Genomic DNA, 18,900 nt, shown 5'->3' with positions numbered 1-18,900 from the left:
GCCTCCTGGGTTCAAGTGACTATCCCACCTCAGCCTCCTGAGTAGCCAGGACCACAGGCATGCCACCATGTGTGAATAATTTTTGTATATTTTTTTGGTAGAGATGGGGTTTTTCACCATGTTGGCCAAGTTGGTCTCAAACTCCTTACCTCAAGTGATCGCCTGACTCGGCCTCCCAAAGTGCTGGAATTACAAGCGTGAGTCACTGCACCTGGCTCATTGATATCTTTTATTACAAGACTAATCACATATTCGACAGGTATCTGTCTCCCTAAGCAGCCTGAGAGCCACTAAGGGCAAGGACTGGGTCTTTTTCTGTGCACTCATTCAGTCAATTGAGGTTTATTGCAAGCACCTCTTTGTGTTGCAACTTGCTAAACCCTATGGATACAAAGTTGAAGTTCCTAATCTATTTGGGAAAAGATACATAAACCACTAATTACAATCCAATGTGATAAGTGCATGCATTAAGTTCTGGAGAGCATAGAAAAGGAAACATCAAAACTATCTGGGATAAGATAATTAAGTACTTAAGACGGGGATTTTTCAAGCAATGTCCTGAAAGATATGGAGGAAAAAGAACATTTAGTCCCAGGGCATACCTTATATAAAAGTAGATGCAATAAAGGAACAGGGCCAGTCCAGGAATAACAAGTAGTTCTGTGTGAACTGGCATGAAGTTGGACAAGTACGAAGATTGCAATAAAAAGTGTCCTGGATACCAAGCTAAATAATTTAGACTTTATTCTCTAGTTTGGTCCTGCCAAACCTGGAGGCCACAGAATTGTTTCAAAAGGTTTTGTAACATGGACTAAATAAATAAGCCTGAAATGTGTGTGTAATTGTTTAAATGTCCGTAGACACTGTAATAATGTATTCAAAGCTGCGTGTAAGTGGTTTAGAAGTTAGAGTAGCTTTTTGTCATTATTTCTATCAATCAATAAACACTAAAAGTACAACTACTATTGTGTGACAGTACAAAGGATTTTTGTTATTAATGTCAAAAGGAGTCCTTATAATTAGTTTTAAGTGATAAATCAATGAGTTTTTTTTTTTTTCTTTTTGTTTTCTTTCCTTTTTTGGGGGGGGGGGGGGGGATGGAGTCTTGCTCTGTCGACCAGGTTGGAGTGCAGTGGCATGAACTCAGCTCACTGCAACCTCCGCCTCCTGGGTTGAAGCGATTCTCCTGCCTCAGCCTTCCAAGTAGCTGGGATTACAGGCGTGTGCTACCACGCCCGGCTAATTTTTGTATTTTTAGTAGATACGGGGTTTCACCATGTTGGTCAGGCTGGTCTCAAACTCCTGACCTCGTGATCTGCCTGCCTCGGTCTCCCAAAGTTCTGGGATTACAGGAGTGAGCCACTGCGCCCAGCCAGAGATTTTTTCTTAAGAGAAAAACTTTTATTGCCTTTTCCCCATAAGACATGACACATTTTACTTTAAAACTTTAGAAAATACAAATAAACAAGACAATAAAAAAGAAACATCCAATAGTTCTAGCACTCAGAAACAACTAATGTTCACAACTGTTAAAATTCCAGCCCTTTTTCTATGCTTATGTATATAAACAAACATTTTAAATGTACACATATTTAATTGTAATCTCTTTACTTATATTTATAAACATCTTTTTGACATTACATATATACATCTGCATCACCATTTAAGATAGCTACACAGTATTCTAAGAGATAAATATTTCCTAATTTACCTCCTACTGTTGGACGTTTAGGTTGTTTCTAATTTTTGCGTTGCAAATATTAAAGAAATGAACATCTCTGTGTGTGTGTTTTTACATTTGTCCAATTATTTCATTAGCATATATATATATATATATCTGTCTTGCTTTGTCACCCAGGCTGGAGTGCAGTGGCATGATCTCGGCTTACTGCGACCTCCACCTCCTGGGTTCACGTGATTCTCCTGCCTCAGCCTCCCAAGTAGCTGGGACTACAGGTGCCTGCCATCACGCCTGGCTAATTATTGTAATTTTAGTAGAGACGGGGTTTCACCATGTTGACCAAGCTGGTCTCGAACTCCTGACCTCAGGTGATCCACCCGCTTTGGTCTCCCAAAGTGCTGGGATTACAAGTATGAGCCACCACGCTCGGTCTCATTAGGATATTACATTGGAAATGATTCAAGGCATATGTGCATTTTGAGGCTTTGATATACATTGCTAAATTACCTTCCAAAAGTCTGTACCCACATTTATAGCTACACTTTGTGTATAAGTGTCCATGTTCTACACTTTTATCAGGGTATTAGTAATAGTAGATTTGGCAAGTAGCAAAAAATATTAAAATTTTCCTTAACAGTGAAGTTGAACTTTTTTTCTTTAACAACTTTGAGAGATTATTTACATTAAATTACCATATAATGAAGCCATTAATTTACCATAAATTATCATAAAATTCAGCCAATATAAGTGTACAATTTAATGATTTTAGAAAATATATAGTCTGCAACCATTACGACAATCTGCTTTTAGAACATTTCTAACACCCTAGCAAGTTCCCCTCTGCCCATTTAATGTCTGCTTCCATCCCCAGTCCTAGGATACCACTGTTTTGCTTTCTATTTCTATAAAGTTGCCCTTTCTAGACATTTCATATATATAGAACCAGACAATACGTAGTCTTTTGCATCTGGCCTTTTTCAGTTAAGTCTGTTTTGGCCCTTGCCCACTTTTCTTTTCTGTTTTTTAGACAGGGTCTTGCTCTGTTGCCTAGGGTAGAGTGCAGTGGTAGAATCATAGCTCATTGCAACCTCAAACGCCTAGGCTCAAGCAGTCCTAACACCTCAGCCTCCTGAGTAGCTGGGACTGAGAGGTGAAGCCAGCTGGACTTCTGGGTCAGTTGGGGACTTGAAGAACTTTTCTGTGGCTAGCTAGAGGTTTGTAAAATGGATGAATCAGCACCCGGTAAAATGGATCAATCAGTGCTCTGTAAAATGGACCAAACAGCAGGACATGGGTGGGGACAAATAAGGGAATAAAAGCAGGGCACCCCAGCCAGCAGCGGCAACCCGCCTGGGTCCCCTTCCATGATGTGGAAGCTTTGTTCTTTTGCTCTTCACAACAAATCTTGCTGCTGCTCATTCTTTGGGTCTGTGCCACCTTTAAGAGCTGTAACGCTCACCACGAAGGTCTGCAGCTTCATTCTTGAAGTCAGTGAGACCAAGAACCCACTGGAAGGAACCAACTCTGGACACATCTTGGTGACCCAGATGGGACTAGCGCCAAGTCGTGAGTACCACTGGACCCCTTTCACTTGCTATTCTGTCCTATTTTTTCCTTAGAATTTGGGGGCTAAACACCGGGCACCTGTCAGCCAGTTAAAAGCAACTAGCGCGGCCACCGGACTAAAGACACAGGTGTCAGGCTTTCTGGGAAAGGGCTCTCTAACAACCCCCAACTCTTCAGAGTTGGGAGTGTTGGTCTGCCTGGAACCAGCTTCCACTTTTCCTGTACTTCTGGGCCAAGCCGAGGGTCAACAGAGAGGAAAGCCATTCAGCTCTGGGGTTCCCACAAAAAGTTGGCTGACCTTGCAGCCATGAGTGGAACTCTCAAAGTCACATTGCCCAAGCGAGACTCTCCCATCTATCCTATCTATCCTGACCCTTGCCTCCTGAGTCCTAATGCCTGTCAGACAAACTTCCTCCCACCTCTCTTCTTTGAGGCTAGTCCCACTTCTAAAAACCACTCTCGGTCACTGATACTCTTCTAGTATCTCCTATAAGAATGACTTCTAAGGCCGGGCGCGGTGGCTCAAGCCTGTAATCCCAGCACTTTGGGAGGCCGAGACGGGCGGATCACAAGGTCAGGAGATCGAGACCATCCTGGCTAACACCGTGAAACCCCGTCTCTACTAAAAATACAAAAAACTAGCCGGGCGAGGTGGCGGGCGCCTGTAGTCCCAGCTACTCCGGAGGCTGAGGCAGGAGAATGGCCTGAACCCGGGAGGCGGAGCTTGCAGTGAGCTGAGATCCGGCCACTGCACTCCAGCCCGGGCTACAGAGCAAGACTCCGTCTCAAAAAAAAAAAAAAAAAAAAAAAAAAAAAAGAATGACTTCTAGTAGAAATTTCAAGACTCCGTTCCCGTCCTTGGGCACCCGGGCTCACCAATTAGAAAGACATAATTTTTGCCCAAAGCCCCATCTGGGGGGCAGGGGACTATTTGGAATTTTAGAATCCCTCCTCAGACTAGCAGGTCTAACAAAGGCTATTCCCAAAGCTAGGATATGGGGAGCCTCAGAAATTATATCCTTCCTATCCATATGATGAGAAGTGCGGAGAAAAGGCGTCACTCTTCCAACCCTGGGGATCCCTTCCCTCCCTCAGGTTATAGCCCTCCACTCCATTTTGAGGCATACCATCTTTATAGGACAGGGGTAAGGTCCCAATACTAACAGGAGAAAATGCTTAGGACTCTAACAGGTTTTCAAGAATGCGTCGGTAAAGGCCACTAAATCTGATTTTTCTTGGTCCTCTTTGTGGTCTAAGAGGAAAGGCAAGGGGCTGGTTTTTGAGAATGCGTTGGTAAAGGCCACTAAATCCGACCTTCCGTGGTCCTCTTTGTGGTCTAAGAGGAAAATTAGTGTTTCTGCTGCTGTATCAGTGAGCTCAACTATTCTGATCAGCAGGGTCCAGGGACTGTTGCAGGTTCTTAGGTAGAAACAAACCAAAATTGTGGGCATTTTTTTCTCTCAGATGGGAAACACTCAGGCATCAACAGGCTCACTCTTGAAATGCATTCTAAGCCATTGGGACTAATTGGACTTGCAAACCCTGAAAAAGAGGTGGCTCATTTTTTTCCGCACTATGGCCTGGCCCCGGTATTCTCTCTCTGATGGGGAAAAATGGCCACCTGAGGGAAGTATAAATTACAGTACTATCCTGCAGCTTGAACTTTTCTGTAAGAGGGAAGGCAAACGGAGTGAACTACCTTATGTCCAAGCTTTCTTTTTCACTGAAGGATAATCCACAACTATGCAAAACTTGCAGTTTACATCCCACAAGAGGACCTCTCAGCTTACCGCCATATCCTATCCTCCCTTTAGCTCCCCTTCCTATTAATGATAAGCCTCCTCTCATCTCCCCCTCCCAGAAGGAAACAAGCAAAGAAATCTCCAAAGGACCACAAAAACCCCCGGGCTATCGGTTATGTCCCCTTCAAGCTGTAGGGGGAGGAGAATTTGGCCCAACCCAGGTACATGTACCCGTCTCTCTCTCTGATTTAAAGCAGATGAAGGTAGACCTGGGGAAGTTTTCAGATGATCCTCATAGGTACGTAGATGTCCTACAGGGTCTAGGGCAAACCTTTGACTTCACTTGGAGAGGTGTCATGCTATTGTTAGATCAAACCCTGGCCTTTAATGAAAAGAATGCAGCTTTAGCTGCAGCCTGAGAGTTTGGAAATACCTGGTATCTTAGTCAAGTGAATGATAGGATGACAGCCAAAGAAAGGGACAAATTCCCTACCAATTAGCAAGCCATCCCCAGTATGGATCCCCACTGGGACCTCGACTCGGATCATGGGGACTGGAGTCGCAAACATCTGCTGACCAGTGTTCTAGAATGACTAAGGAGAATCAGGAAAAAGTCCATGAATTACTCAGTGATGTCCACCATAACTCAGGGAAAGGAAGAAAATCCTTTTGCCTTCCTCAAGCAGCTACGGGAGGCCTTAAGAAAATATACTCCCCTGTCATCTGACTCACTCGAGGGTCGATTGATCCTCAAAGGTAAGTTTATTATCCAATCAGCAGCAGATATCAGGAGAAACCTCCAAAAGCGAGCTGTGGGCTCTGAACAAAATCTGGAGGCATTATTAAACCTGGCAACCTCGGTGTTCTATAATAGGGACCAAGAGGAACAGTCCGAGAAGGAAAAGCGAGATCAGAGAAAGGCCACAGCCTTAGTCATGGCCCTCAGACAAACAAACCTTGGTGGTTCAGAGAGGACAGAAAATGGAGCAGGCCAATCACCCGGTAGGGCTTGTTACCAGTGTGGTTTGCAAGGACACTTTAAAAAAGATTGTCCAATGAGAAACAAGCTGCCCCCTTGCCCATGTCCACTATACTGAGGCAATCACTGGAAGGTGCACTGCCTCAGAGGACAAAGGTTCTCTGGGCCAGAAGCCCCCAACCAGATGATCCAACAACAGGACTGAGGGTGTCTGGGGCAAGCACCAGCTCATGTCATCACCCTCACTGAGCCCCGGGTACATTTAAACATTGAGGGCCAGGAAATTGACTTCCCCCTGTACACTGGTGCGGCCTTCTCAGTGTTAATCTCCTGCTCCGGACAGCTGTCCTCAAGGTCCGTTACCATCTGAGGGGTCCTGGGACAGCCTGTAACCAGGTATTTCTCCCACCTCCTCAGTTGTAATTGGGAGACTTTGCTCTTTTCACATGCCTTTCTTGTTATGCCTGAAAGTCTCACACCCTTTCTTATTAGGGAGGGATATATTAGCCAAAGCCAGAGCTATTATCTACATGAATATGGGGAACAAGTTACCCATTTGTTGTCCCCTGCTTGACGAGGGAATCAACCCTGAAGTCTGGGCATTGGAAGGACAATTTGGAAGGGCAAAAAATGCCTGCCCGTCCCAGTCCAAATCAGGCTAAAAGACCCCATCACTTTTCTTTATCAAAGGCCTGAAGCTCATAAAGGATTACAGGATATTGTTAGACATTTAAAAGCTCAAGGATTAGTAAGAAAATGCAGCAGTCCCTGCAACACCCCAATTCTAGGAGTACAAAAACTGAATGGTCAGTGGAGACTAGTGCAAGATCTTAGACTCATCAATGAGGCAGTAATTTCCCTATACTCAGCTGTACCCAATCCCTATACCCTGCTCTCTCAAATACCAGAGGAAGCAGAACGGTTCATGGCTCTGGACCTCAAGGATGCCTTCTTCTGTATTCCCCTGCACTCTGACTCCAAGTTTCTCCTTGCCTTTGAGATCCCACAGACCACACGTCCCAACTGATGTGGATGGTCTTGCTCCAGGGGTTTACGGATAGCCCTTATCTCTTTGGTCAGGCACTGACCCAAGATCCAGGCCACTTCCCAAGTCCAGGCACTCTAGTCCTTCAGTATGTGGATGATTTACTTTTGGCTACCAGTTCAGAAGCCTCATGCCAGCAGGCTACTCTAGATCTCTTGAACTTTCTAGCTAATCAGGGTACAAGGCGCCTAAATTGAAGGCCCAGCTCTGCCTATGACAAGTCAAATATCTAGGCCTAATCTTAGCCAGAGGAACCAGGGCCCTCAGCAAGGATTGAATACAGCCTATACTGACTTATCCTCGCCCTAAGACATTAAAACAGTTGCGGGGCTCCTTGGAATCACCGGCTTTTGCTGACTATGGCTACCTGGATACAGTGAGATAGCCAGGCCCCTCCATACTCTAATCAAGGAGACCCAGAGGGCCTCCCATCTAGCAGAATGGGAACCAGAGGCAGAAACAGCCTTCAAAACCTTAAAGCAGGCCCTAGTGCAAGCTCTAGTCTTAAGCCTTCCCGTAGGATAAAACTTCTCTTTATATGTCACAGAGAGAGCAGGGATAGCTCTTGGAGTCCTTACTCAGACTTGTGGGACAACCCCACAACCAGTGGCATACCTAAGTAAGGAAATTGATACAGTAGCAAAAGTCTGGCCTCACTGTTTACAGATAGTTGAGGCGGTGGCCATCTTAGTATCAAAGGCTATCTGAATAATACAAGGAAGGGATCTCACTGTCTGGACTACTCATGATGTAAATGGCATACGAGCCGCCAAAGAAAGTTTACGGCTATCAGACAACTGTCTGCTTAGATACCAGGTGCTACTCCTTGAGGGACTGGTGCTTCAAATACACACGTGTGTGGCCCTCAACCCTGCCACTTTTCTCTCAGAGGATGGGGAACCAATCAAGCATGACTGCCAACAAATGATAGTCCAGACTTATGTCGCCTGAGAGGATCTCTTAGAAGTCCCCTTAGCTAATCCTGAGTTTAACCTATATACCGATGGAAGTTCATTTGTGGATAATTGGATACAAAAGGCAGGTTATGTCATAGTTAGTGATGTAACAGTACTTGAAAGTAAGCCTCTTCCCCAAGGAACCAGCACCTAGTTAGCAGAACTAGTGGCACTTACCCGAGCCTTAGAACTGGAAAAGGGAAAAAGAATAAATGTATATACAGATAGCAAGTATTCTTATCTAATCCCACATACCCATGCTGCAATATGGAAAGGGAGTTCCTAACCTCTGGGGGAACCGACATTAAATGCCACAAGGAAATCATGAAATTATTGCATGTAGTGCAAAAACCCAAGGAGGTGGCAGTCTTACACTGCCAAAGCCATCAAAAAGGTGAAGGAGCAAGCACGGAAGGAAACTGTCAGACAGATGCTGAGGCCAAAATTGCTGTCAGGTGGAACCTCCTGTCAGAAATACCTACGGAAGGACCCTTGGTATGGAACAACCCTCTCCAAGAGATTAAGCCCCAATATTCCCCGACTGAAACAGAATGGGGACTTTCACGGGGGCATAGTTGTCTCCCCTTTGAGTGGTTAACGACAGAGAGACAAAGAGGGAGTCACAGAGAAAGAAAGAGAGAGCGAGAGGGGAAGAACAGAAAGTCAAAGAGAATGAGAGAGGGGGGAAAACAGAAAGTCAAAGAGAGAAGGAAAGAGAGAGAGGAAGAGACAGAGAGACAAAGAGGAGGTCAGAGAGAAAGAGACAGACAAATAAGGAGTCAAAGAGAGAGAAGTAGTAAAGAAAAAACAGTGTACACTATTCCTTTAAAAGCCAGGGTAAATTTAAAACCTATACTTGATCATTGAAGGTCTTCTCCATGACCCTATAATACTCCAATACCACCTTGTTGTCAGTGTAAACAAGGGCGTAGCCCAAAAACAGGGAGGCACTGACAACCCATAGCCTTCCTATCAAAAATCCTTCACCCATCAGGTTTCCTAACAGGGGATCTAAATCTTAATTCATTACCATACAAAGGTCCGACCAGACCTAGGAAGAACTCCCTTCAGGACAGAACAATAGATGGTTTCTCCCTGGTGATTAAGGGAAAAAGACACAATGGGTATTCAGTAAGTGATAAAGAAACTCTTGTAAAAGCAGAGTTAGGGAAATTGCCTAATAATTGGTCTACTCAAACGAGCTGTTTGCACTCAGCTAAACCTTAAAGTACTTACAGAATCAGGAAGGAGCCATCTATACTAATTTTAAGTTAATATGGACTGAATGAGGTCTTGTTAATAGCAAAGAATAATTGATATCCCAGTCCGGCGCGGTGGCTCATGCCTGTAATCCCAGCACTTTGGGAGGCTGAGGCGGGTGGATCATGAGGTCAGGAGTTCAAGACCAGCCTGGCCAAGATGGTGAAACCCCGTCTCTACTAAAAAAAAAAAAAAATACAAAATTAGCCGGGCGTGGTGGTGGGTGCCTGTAATCCCAGCTACTCAGGAGGCTGAGGCAGGAGAATCGCTTGAACCCAGGAGGCAGAGTCTGCAGTGAGTCGAGATCATGTCACTGCACTCTACCCTGGGTGACAGAGCAAGACTCTGTCTAAAAAAACAAAAAACAAATTGATATCCCAAACTTACAAGGTTTTTTTTTTTTTTTTTTTTTTTTTTTGAGACGGAGTCTTGCTCTGTCGCCCAGGCTGGAGTGCAGTGGCCGGATCTCAGCTCACTGCAAGCTCTGCCTCCCGGGTTCAAGCCATTCTCCTGCCTCAGCTTCCCGAGTAGCTGGGACTACAGGTGCCCGCCACCTCGCCCGGCTAGTTTTTTGTATTTTTTAGTAGAGACGGGGTTTCACCATGTTAGGCAGGATGGTCTCGATCTCCTGACGTTGTGATCCACCCGTCTCGGCCTCCCAAAGTGCTGGGATTACAGGCTTGAGCCACCGCGCCCGGCCAAGGTTTTCAACAAAAGTAAAGTTTGCTAAAAGTTAGCAATGTAAAATATAATACCCTAACTTCTAAGCTTGTGTGGAAATCAGACCCTATCAGTACCCCTCAAAGTTCAAGTCAGTCAGTTCAGGGCCATACAACTAATAGCCCTACTTATAGGGTTAGGAATGGCTACTGCTACAGGAACCAGAATAAACAATTTATCTACTTCACTATCCTACTACCCCACAATCTCAAAAGATTTCTGACATTTTACAAGAAATAACAAAATCTATCCTTACTCTACAATCCCAAATAGACTCTTTGGCAGCAGTAACTCTCCAAAACCACCAAGGCCTATAACCTCCTCACTGCTGAGAGAGGAGGACTCTGCACCTTCTTAGGGTAAGAGTGTTGCTTTTGCACTAACCAGTCAGGGATAGTATGAGACACAGCCCGGCGTTTACAGGAAAAGGCTTCTAAAATCAGACAATGCATTTCAAACTCTTATACCAATCTCTGGAGTTGGGCAACACGGTTTCTCCCCTTTATAGGTCCCGTGACAGCCATCTTGCTATTACTCACCTTCGGGCCCTGTATTTTTAAGCTCCTTGTCAAATTTGTGTCCTCCAGGATCGAGGCCATCAAGCTACAGATGGTCTTACAAATGGAACCCTGAATGAGATCAACTCAAAACTTCTACCAAGGACCCCTGGATCTACACACTGGCCCTTTGACTGGCCTAGAGAGTTCCCCTCTGGAGGACACTAACACTGCAGTGCCACTTTTTCACGCCTATCCAGCAGGAAGTAGCTAGAGTGGTCATCGCCCAATTCCCAACAGTAGTTGGTGTGTCCTGTTTACAGGAAGGATTGAGATAAAGCCAGCTGGACTTCTGGGTCAGGTGGGGACTTGAAGAACTTTCTGTGGCTAGCTAGAGGTTTGTAAAATGGACCAATCCGCACCCTGTAAAATGAACCAGTCAGTGCTCTGTAAAATGGACCAATCAGCAGGACATGGGTAGGGAGAAATAAGGAAATAAAAGCTGGCCACCCCAGCCAGCAGTGGCAACGCGCTCAGGTCCCCTTCCATGCTGTGGAAGCTTTGTTCTTTCACTCTTCACAGTAAATCTTGCTGCTGCTCACTCTTTGGGTTCATGCCACCTTTAAGAGCTGAACACTCACTGCAAAGGTCCGCAGCTTCATTCTTGAAGTCAGCAAGACCAAGAACCCACCAGAAGGAACCAACTCCGGATACAGGACTACAGACACATGCCACCATGCCTGGCAAATTTTTTAATTTTTAGGAGAGATGAGGTCTCAATATGTTGCCCAAGCTGGTCTTGAACTCCTGGGCTCAAGTGATCCTCCTGCCTTGGCCTCCCAAAGTGTTAGGATTACAGATGTGAGCCACCATGTGCAGCCCTGTGCCTATTTTTCTAGTGGGGCGCTGAAGGATTTTACAGAGAAGGGCATAATCAGTTTCATATTAATTAAAGATAGTTCTCGCAGCACTAGAAATGATGGCTCTATCTTTGCATTTCCAACTCTAGGCCAATGAGTAGAAGTTTATCGCATTGGGCTTTAATCTATCTGCAAAAAAGATTTTACATATAATATAGCACTGGGGAGTGATAAAATTATTTGAATCAAGTCTTAGTTTCCTCTTCTCAAGGAGTGTCATAAATTTCTAATTTAGTTTCTAAAAAAATCTTAACATTAATCCTTTAAAGTTGGGCACTTTAGTGCAGTAGAATTAGATCCTTTCTGGAACAAGGTGGAGTATAAAGAAATGTTGCCTTACTCTAATGTTGCTCTTGGTTGTTTGTTTTGTGCATCAAGAGCACTTAAACAGTTCCTCATTGCTAAGATAGACTAATACTAGTAACTCTTTGAAAATTAAACAGTTCTTTGAATTATTTATTATTGCTGAAAATATATTTTAAAAGACCCATACCCAGGTAAAAACTTTCCAATCTAAAAAAGAAAAATGTTTGATCTCAGCCATTACTGAATTTGTATCCCATGCTATTTTGCTAAATCCAATTTAATTGTTCCAGAAATAAAAGCTTAGGTTTGGTAAAAGTTGCAGTTCTTAAAGGTAATGGAGAAACTCAGAGCTTGACATAATCAAACAAAGTGACTGAAACGTTTCCTCTTATTCCTCCTTCTAACATTCCTTCCAAATGCCCCTGCACAGAGTGATTTATGGATGTTTTGCCTTAAAGTTGCTGTCAAGGCTCCTCACTTGCATGGGCTCCTTTTCTTTTTTCTTTCTTTTTTTTTTTTTTTTTTGAGATAGAGTCTCACTCTTGCTGCCCAGGCTGGAGTGCAGTGGTGCGATCTCGGCTCACTGCAACCTCCGCCTCTTGGGTTCAAGCGATTCTCCTGCCTCAGCTTCCTGAATACCCCTTTCACCAAGGATCTTTCTCACCTACCCTGAAGGTTCTCTGTAGGTAAGTTCTTGACTTAATGGGTTGACTGTAGCTATATTTCTACAAGTCTTCTTTTCCATGATTTATCTTAGACAGACATCTTTTTAGAAAAATCTGTTAAGCAAATAATAAAGTGTTGGAACCGAACTGTCGATTCCCTCCTGGGCGGGGGTCGCCGCGAAGGATCACCGACACGAGATTCACAGCAGAGAGTTATTTATTACTAGCGCGCTAGGGTCCCAAGCTCTAAGTTGGCCCTGGGACCCCGACTGCTTGTTACAGGCTGTTTATATAGGCAAACACAAGTTCAAACACAGCTTATGGCGCGAAATTCAAACAAAGCTTAAGGCGCAAAATGATTGGGTCTAGCTATGGCCTGAGCAAGGTGTCTTATGCTAATTGGTTAGAGCAGGACCTTATGAGGTTTTTTTCCTGGAGTTGTTGATTCCGGGAACTTCGAGGCAGGGTGGGACCCCCGGAATTGGCAGGGTGGGACCCCATGAGGTTGTTTCCCGGAATTGGCAGGGTGGGACCCCATCAGGGTGGGTCCCTATCGAGGCAGGGTGGGACCCTATCCAGAGCCACCTGGTGTTAATTTTTTCTATATGAGGCCTAGTTTCTAAGTTTTATGAGGCCTAGTTTCAAAAGTAACAACATAAATGAGTCACTTAGAATCCCCCATAGTCATTCATGTTCATTCTGTGACCACATAACCTTATGTGATTATCATTAACCTAGGTTTTTTGTTGTCTTTTTTTTTTTTCGCTCTGTCACCCAAGCTGGAGTGCAGTGGTACAATCACAGCTCACTGCAGCCTTGAACTCCCGGGCTCAAGCGATCTTCTCACTTTGGCCTCCTAAGTAGAGAGGACTACAGGCACATGTGTCACCATGCCTGGTTAACTTTATTATTTTTAGAGGCGGCATCTTGTTATGTTGCACAGGGTGGTCTCAAACTCCTGGCCTCAAGTGATCCTCCCACCTCAGCCTCCTGAGTACCTGGGATTACAAGTGCAAGCTACTGTACCCAGCTCTAGCTTTTTAAAAGCAGTTTTATTTTGATAAAAATGTTTCATTTTACAGAGATCTACTTACTGCAACATTGTCCTACATTCGTCTCTTCAGAACATGTGTATGATGTGACTACATCAGAGCATTCAGTTGAGACAGGCAGCAGGAAGGGGCAATAGCCTGGCATTTCGGTGACACCTGGAAGGATGACCCGGTTGTTGATGCTCAGAGGTTGGTGAGGAATATTAAAGTGTCAGAGACACATCTGGCTTGTTCACCACTGTATGGTAACTTACCTTAGCGTAAGGTCTGGCAACCAGTCAGTACTTAGTTACTGACTGAATGACTAATATTGAACCTGCTGACCGCAATTGTATTTTGTAATGGTTTTGGGGCTATGGAACAACATCCTAGATAATAGCAATTACCTTATTATTTTCCACAAAGAATTCCGACTAGTTAATTAATTGATTGAACAAGTGTATATTGAGTGCCTACTATGACCAAACATAATAGGATCACTTGGGATTGACAGAGCCAAAGGAGGAAAAATCTTGAGTGTGAGCAACTTCCCATCCCCATCCCAGGCCTGTACTTTATGGCCTGAGATAAATAAGAATGGCCAGGCACAGTGCCTCAGGCCTGTAATCCCAGCACTTTGTGAAGCCGAGTTGGGGCGGGTCACTTGAGGTCAGGAGTTCGAGAGAGACGAGCCTGGCCAACATGGCAAAACCCCGTCTCTACTGAAAACACAAAAATTAGCTGGGTGTGGTGGCTGGCGCCTGTTATCCCAGCTACTAGGGAGGCTGAAGCAGGAGAATTGCTTGAACTCCGGAGGTGGAGGTTGCAGTGAGCCGAGATTGCAGCACTCTACTCCAGCCTGGCAACAGAGTGAGACTCCATCTTGAAAAAGAATAGAGAAGTTGAAAAAGACATAGCCTTATTTTGTTTTTGCTGAAGAGCTGGAACATAAAGAAAAATAATACTGGGGAAGAAGTAATATTACTTAGAGAAGGCGGAAAATGAGAGCCCTCTGTTGGCTTAAGTGGCTCTGGAGGATTAGATCAAGCTCTTCCAGGAACTGGGCTCTACTTAACATTCATGGGAAATATTCTAGAGGGAGAGGTCACAACAGTACATTGTCCTAGAGAGATAGTCATTTTAGGTTTCAGTTAACATAATGTAATATATGCCTTTCTTTAGGATCAGAACACTTTGGGGGGCTCCTTGGGGCCTGATGTGAGGCACAGGGGCAAAGTCACTTGAGAAGTTTGACCCTGCGAAAGATGGAACCCAGCTTCCGCCTGACCCCGGGGCCAGTGCTACCAGGCAATAACATTTCCCAGCAAAATGCAATTAAACAAAATCTCAGAGTTGTTTTCCTTCAAATTATCTTTGATTTAATTTCTTCTTTTATATAAAAGACAACAAATTACATTTCAGAGAATAATGTTTAGGTTATAAGGTTCCCATCAGAGCTGTTTCACAATACGTGTTTACATAATCTGAAGTGAAGGCGGCAGTGGACTGTAAAACCGGCCAGCCAGGCCAGTTTGTGTGCATGTGGGGGATTGATTTCACTTTGGATCACAAACTAATGTAACATTCTATTGTTTAGGTGTCGACTAGATTTGGATTTGGTTTTGGATATTTGAATGGGGATGAAATTGAGTTTTAAAAAACCCAAAAAACAGCACCACCACATTCTAAAAAGCAATTAAGTCAGTGCTTTGTAAAGAAAACATACAATATCAATATTTTCTGCTGTTATCAATGAGTTCAAACATTTGACACTTTGAATACTGATATTTAAATAAGTCAAATCTTTGGTGAGAAAAATTTATACATTTTTCTGTTTGCATCACCCAATGTGTTACTAATTATTTGCCCTATTAATCCATTGTGCTTTGCTGTCCACGATTAACAGAATAACGCAATGTGTTCAAAATGCAAAGAGAATAAATAGCATACAGAAGCATTAAACAAGTCGTAGAAAACTTATCTTAGAGGAAATTCACCAAACTAAAAGCAAATACATTTAACCTGTATGATCGTATTTGCTCGTGAAGGTACCAAATATTAAATTTTGGACACTTATTAGGAGAAACCTGAAAATGGGTCCTTGCTGCTTGACCACTCGGCTTCTTTTATCAACCCTCCTCGAGGCTCCCAACGGAAAGGGATCTGTTTCTCTAATAGCCCTCAGCATAAATTGCCTTACATCATAATTAGGTACACAGTTCCTTTACTAGATTAAAAGTTCATTTCAGATATGAATGATGTCTTATACATCTTTATCTCCTCCAAAGCACTGGACAGAAAAGTCTTTTACTTCTATAGTTAGTAGCTGCATTGCATTTGCAAAATATACTTAATATACTTAATATAAAATATTTCCCTTTAATATAGTCCCCTTTTATGAATAAATTTATTCCTTACGCCAAAGCATTTTTTGGGTGTGATGATAAAATTGATTTTGGATATCACCCACAGGTGTCAAACTTAATTTTCTTTGTCCTTTCTGACTATTAGCATACCTCATATTCATATATAGAATTTCTAAGGAAGACCCCTCTAAATAATCCATATTTTATTTTATAATATCCTCAGTTGTGTGTTAAGCTAAATTCAAAAGTTAAGCATGAGAGCAAAAAGTGAAAGAAATTCAATTAGAAAATTCAAAGAGATGACAGTAGACAAAGAAGGTCTAAAATTAGTTGTGATATGAATGACTTCATATCTCATCATTCTAATGTGTGGGCCAGGATATACACACTGACAAAGAGTTCTCTGACCAAGCCAAATAATAGGCCGAAAGAGTTGATCTCATGAAAAGAAACTTAAGAAGGCAAAGTCACTCAGCATAAGTCTAATACAATATTTTAGAAGTTCTAAATTATCAAGTCTTTTTTTCTTTTTTTTTGAGATGGAGTTTCATTCTTGTTGCCCAGACTGGAGTGCAATGGCGCGATCTTGGCTCACTGCAACCTCTGCCTCCCGGGTTCAAGTGATTCTTCTGCCTCAGCCTTCTGAGTACCTGGGATTATAGGCACACGCCACCACACCCGGCTAATTTTGTATTTACTATAGAGACAGGGGTTTCTCCATGTTGGTCAGGCTGGTCTCAAACTCCCGACCTCAGGTGATCTGCCCGCCTCAGCCTCCCAAAGTGCTGGGATTACAGGTGTGAGCTATGATACCCAGCCAATTTTTTTTAATTTAATCAAAAAAGTTGTTTTTTTGAGACAGGGTCTTATTCTGTTGCTCAGGCCGGAGTGCAGCGGCACAATCAGGGCTCACTGATCTCCTGGGCTCAAGCAATCCTCTCACTTCAGCCTCCTGGGTACCTGGAACTATAGCTGCATGACACTGTGCCCAGTTAATTTTTTTATTTTTTATTTTTTGTAGAGACACAGTCTCACTATGTTGTCCTGGCTGGTCTTGAACTCCTGGGCTCAAGTGATCCTCCCACCTCAGTCTTCCAAGAGCTGGGATCACAGGCGTGAACCACTGTGCCCACATCAAGCAAGTCTTTTCGTTTTGTTTTGTTTTTGAGATGTTTTGCTCTTGTTACCCAGGCTGGAGTGCAGTGGCGCAATCTCAGCTCACTGCAACCTCCACCTCCTGGGTTCAAGAGATTCTCCTGCCTCAGCCTCCCAAAGTGCTGGGATTACAGGCATGAGCCACCATGCCTGGCCTCACATCAAGTCTTTTAAAGAAAACAATAGCAAAGATTCACATTACCTTTTAGTTTAGTAAATACCACATTCATTGTCATATTCATTTAGTTCATTAAATGGACAAAAATACATCAAATCTTTTTTTTCATGTGTTAAAACATTCAAATACATTATCAAAAAGCAGCAATGAAAACTCTGTCTCCATCTCCCAAAGAACTGGGATGACAGGCATGAGCCACAGTGCCCAGCCCTGTTTCTAAAGTTTTTAAAGAGAAGGAAGGTGACTGGCGATAAGCAGGGATTGAACCTAGATCACTCACAGTGCTGTCTAGCTTTTGAATCCTATGTCTCTTAACGGAGTAAGATTCTGAAATCATAAAGATTCAGGGGCTCTCAAGCACAGACAGGCACTTTCTCCATTCATTATACTCCTTTTCTAAGAGAAATTAACACAGTGATCTGATACCTACTGCAGAATTTTTCAATTAACCAAACTCCTACTACCAGCAATTTATGTGAACAAAAACTTTTGAGACTATTTCCATCAATATAACTATGTTCAAAAGGCTATTATTAACAGCTGTGAATTAAGGTTTGTGGTGATGAAATAACATCTGAGATTGATAATATTTCAGTGGAAAAGAAAAAAAAAGATAGGTGAAGCAAATACAGCCAAGTTTTATAATTACTAAATCTAGGGGATAGGCATTGTAGGGTTCACCGTATTACTCCATATTACTTTTGTGTGGGCTTGAGATTTTTCAGAATGAGACTTTTTATTAACACAAAAGAGCTTTCAGAAATACGGTTCATCATTAATATAGGTCTATGGCTTTATGAATAGGACAGAAAGCTTTGCTGAAAGAAACTAAGGCTGATCTTGAATCTGGGCTCCTTACTAGGTTTACAAAAACCATTTTTCTTTTTCAAAGGAAGGAAATAACACAAATCCATACACTATCCTGAGAGGCGAACATACAATAGATTTTTAGACTTTAGCTTAAAATTAGAGAAATCTAGTTTTTTCAGAAAAAACATCACCATGTCGTATCCTGACCTGGACACAGAGGCTGTATTACTTGGAAAACGTGAATGTGGATTCTAGTTTAGCTTTTAGTTCAGAAGAAAAAGGAAGAGTGTCAATTCCAAGGATACAGATTCCTTAATCCTTTTCTCAGATTTAAGGAGTTTTTCTTACGGGGATTTAACTCTGTACTGTCCAAAGTGTGAACCAGAGCAACTCCCGTCTTGAATAGGAGTTAGGTAAAATGAGGCTGAGACCTGCTGGGCTGCATTCCCAGGTGGTTAAGGCATTCTAGGTCACAGGGTAAGATAGGAGGAGGTCAGCACAAGATTCACATCATAAAGATCTTGCTGATAAAACAGGTTGCAGTAAAGAAGTCAGCTAAAACCCACCAAAACCAAGATAGCCCAGACTCCGTCTCAAAAAAAAAAAAAAAAAAAAAAAAAAAAAAAAAAAAAAAAACCAAGATAGCAATGAGGGTGACCTCTGGTCGTTCTCACTGCTACACTCCCAGCAGCGCCATGACAGTTTACAAATGCCATGGCACTGTCAGGAAGTTAGCCTATATGGTCTAACAGGGGGAGGCACAAATAATCTACCCCTTGATTAGCATATCACCAAGAAATAACCATAAAAATGGGCAGCCAGCAGCCCTCGGGGCTGCTTTGTCTATGCAGTAGCCATTCTTTTATTCCTTTACTTTCCTAATAAACTTGCTTTCACTTTACTCTATGGACTTGCCCGGAATTCTTTCTTGCGCAAGATCAAGAACTTTCTCTCACGGTCTGGATCAGGACCTCTTTCCTGTAATAGTACTGCCAGTTACAGAAGTAAGCAGATGGAGGTCTC

General features: G+C 43.1%; 1 long non-coding RNA gene across 3 annotated transcripts in view; it reads left to right on the top strand.

Moving 5' to 3' along the window:
* The first annotated feature begins 2,795 nt into the window (after positions 1–2,795).
* Positions 2,796–18,900, top strand: part of LOC126957368 (uncharacterized) — a 34,723-nt gene continuing 18,618 nt past the window's right edge. For 2 of the 3 annotated variants that reach the window (XR_007726728.1, XR_007726726.1), the window contains exons 1-3: positions 2,797–3,247; positions 10,537–12,358; positions 13,420–13,578. This is a non-coding gene — a long non-coding RNA (uncharacterized LOC126957368). Of the gene's footprint in view, positions 3,248–10,536; positions 12,359–13,419; positions 13,579–18,900 lie in introns of all 3 variants that reach the window. The other variant, XR_007726727.1, reaches the window with a different exon arrangement.

The sequence above is a fragment of the Macaca thibetana genome, chromosome 6 (genome assembly GCF_024542745.1).
Source record: "Macaca thibetana thibetana isolate TM-01 chromosome 6, ASM2454274v1, whole genome shotgun sequence".
Classification (NCBI taxonomy): domain Eukaryota; kingdom Metazoa; phylum Chordata; class Mammalia; order Primates; family Cercopithecidae; genus Macaca; species Macaca thibetana.
Note: the sequence above shows the minus strand (reverse complement) of the source record. Positions and strands in the feature narration are given on the sequence as shown.